Source organism: Dama dama, chromosome 17 (genome assembly GCF_033118175.1).
Source record: "Dama dama isolate Ldn47 chromosome 17, ASM3311817v1, whole genome shotgun sequence".
Taxonomy (NCBI): Eukaryota; Metazoa; Chordata; class Mammalia; order Artiodactyla; family Cervidae; genus Dama; species Dama dama.
The window spans coordinates 12,804,205-12,806,940 of NC_083697.1; the positions used below are offsets into that span (position 1 = coordinate 12,804,205).

General features: G+C 43.0%; 1 pseudogene; it reads left to right on the plus strand.

Moving 5' to 3' along the window:
- The first annotated feature begins 470 nt into the window (after positions 1 to 470).
- On the plus strand, positions 471 to 1,359 carry LOC133071571 (nucleophosmin-like; annotated as a pseudogene).
- The last annotated feature ends 1,377 nt before the right edge of the window (positions 1,360 to 2,736 follow it).

Here is a 2,736-nt window from a genome sequence, read left to right on the forward strand (position 1 = left end):
ACCAGACTCAAAGTCTGCATCCCCCCTCCAAGTTCCTGCACTGAAATCCCAGCCCCCAGTGCAACGGTGTCAGGAGGGGCCTTTGGGAGGTGTCAGGTCATGAGCGGAGCCGCGTGACGGGGCTGGTGCTCCTGTCAGAGACCGCACACCCCTTCACCCCCCAAGGGCACTGTCAGGGGATGACGAAGCCAGTCCTCACCAGTTGGGTTCCACTCAAAGATGATAAATTACCTCCTTTTGAAGCTCGCCTTCTGGGATCAGCAACCCGGCTCCTAGCAACACAGGGGACTGGATGGAGAAAGGCCTTCTCCCTCCACAGGCAGAGGCGGGCCCTCAGACCCTGAGGAGAGCAGGCCTGCGCCCACGGTTGGCCGAGAGACTCTCCTAAGCAGGCCTCTGGGTCGGAGGACGCGCTCCTGCGCGGCCGCTCGTTCGAACAGTAGTCGTTTAATTCCGTCCGGCTTCTCTCCCACATAAGTGCGTGCCGCCAACCCATGGAGGATTCAGTGGACATGGACACGAGCCCCTTGAGGCCCCAGAACTATCTTTTCGGTTGTGAACTAAAGGCTGACAGAGATTATCACTTCAAAATGGATAATGATGAAAATGAGCACCAGTTATCTTTAAGAACGGTCAGTTTAGGGGCTGGAGCAAAGGATGAGGTACGCATTGTTGAAGCAGAGGTGATGAATTATGAAGGCAGTCCAATTAAAGTAACACTGGCAACTTTGAAAATGTCTGTACAGCCAACGGTTTCTCTTGGGGGCTTTGAAATTACACCCCCTGTGGTCTTACGGTTGAAGTGTGGTTCAGGGCCTGTGCATGTCAGTGGACAGCACTTAGGAGTTGTGGAGGAAGATGCAGAGTCGGAAGATGCAGAGGAGGAGGATATGAAGCTCCTGAGTGTGTCTGGAAAGCGTTCTGCCTGTGGACGTGGTAGCAAAGATTCCCCAGAAAAGAGCAAGGCTTGCTGCTGATGAAGATGACGATGATGAAGACGATGATGATGACGATTTTGATGAGGAAGTTGAAGAAAAAGCTCCAGTAAAGAAATCTGTATGCGATACTCCAGCCAAAAATGCACAAAAATCGAACCAAAATGGAAAAGACTCAAAACCATCAACACCAAGATCAAAAGGTCAAGAATCCTTCAGAAAACAGGAAGAAACACCTAAGACACCAAGAGGGCCTAGCTCTGCGGGAGACATTAAAGCAGAAATGCGAGCTAGAAAAAGCGCGTTGATAGTCCTGGGCGCTACTGGTAAATTAAGCCCAAAGATGGGGCGAGGAAAAGGAGAGACACCCATAGTCCAAACTGAGTATCGTCAGCAGTCCAGACTGAAGTCTTATCTTTTCTGACCACAGTGCAGTAAGATTAGATCTCAATTACAGGGAAAAAATTGTTAAAACTTCAAACATATGGAGGCTAAATAACACGCTTCTGAATAACCAACAAATCATAGAAGAAATCAAAAAAGAAATCAAAATATGTATAGAAATGAATGAAAATGAAAACACAACAACCCAAAACCTATGGGACACTGTAAAAGCAGTGCTAAGGGGAAGGTTCATAGCATTACAGGCTTACATCAAGAAACAGGAAAAAAACCAATTAAATAACCTAACTCTACACCTAAAGCAATTAGAGAAGGAAGAAATGAAGAACCCCAGAGTTAGCAGAAGGAAAGAAATCTTAAAAATCAGGGCAGAAATAAATGCAAAAGAAACTAAAGAGACCATAGCAAAAATCAACAAAGCTAAAAGCTGGTTTTTTGAAAAAATAAACAAAATTGACAAACCATTAGCAAGACTCATTAAGAAACAAAGAGAGAAAAACCAAATTAACAAAATTAGAAATGAAAATGGAGAGATCACAACAGACAACACTGAAATACAAAGGATCATAAGAGACTACTACCAGCAGCTCTATGCCAATAAAATGGACAACTTGGATGAAATGGACAAATTCTTAGAAAAGTATAACTTTCCAAAACTGAACCAGGAAGAAATAGAAGATCTTAACAGACCCATCACAAGCAAGGAAATCGAAACTGTCATCAAAAATCTTCCAGCAAACAAAAGCCCAGGACCAGATGGCTTCACAGCTGAATTCTACCAAAAATTTAGAGAAGAGCTAACACCTATCTTACTCAAACTCTTCCAGAAAATTGCAGAAGAAGGTAAGCTTCCAAACTCATTCTATGAGGCCACCATCACCCTAATTCCAAAACCAGACAAAGATGCCACAAAAAAAGAAAACTACAGGCCAATATCACTGATGAACATAGATGCAAAAATCCTTAACAAAATTCTAGCAAACAGAATCCAACAACATATTAAAAAAATCATACACCATGACCAAGTGGGCTTTATCCCAGGAATGCAAGGATTCTTTAATATCCGCAAATCAATCAATGTAATACACCACATTAACAAATTGAAAGATAAAAACCATATGATTATCTCAATAGATGCAGAGAAAGCCTTTGACAAAATTCAACACTCATTTATGATTAAAACTCTCCAAAAAGCAGGAATAGAAGGAACATACCTCAACATAATAAAAGCTATATATGACAAACCCACAGCAAGCATCACCCTCAATGGTGAAAAATTGAAGGCATTTCCCCTGAAATCAGGAACAAGACAAGGGTGCCCACTCTCACCACTACTATTCAACATAGTGTTGGAAGTGCTGGCCACAGCAATCAGAGCAGAAAAAGAAGTAAAAGGAAT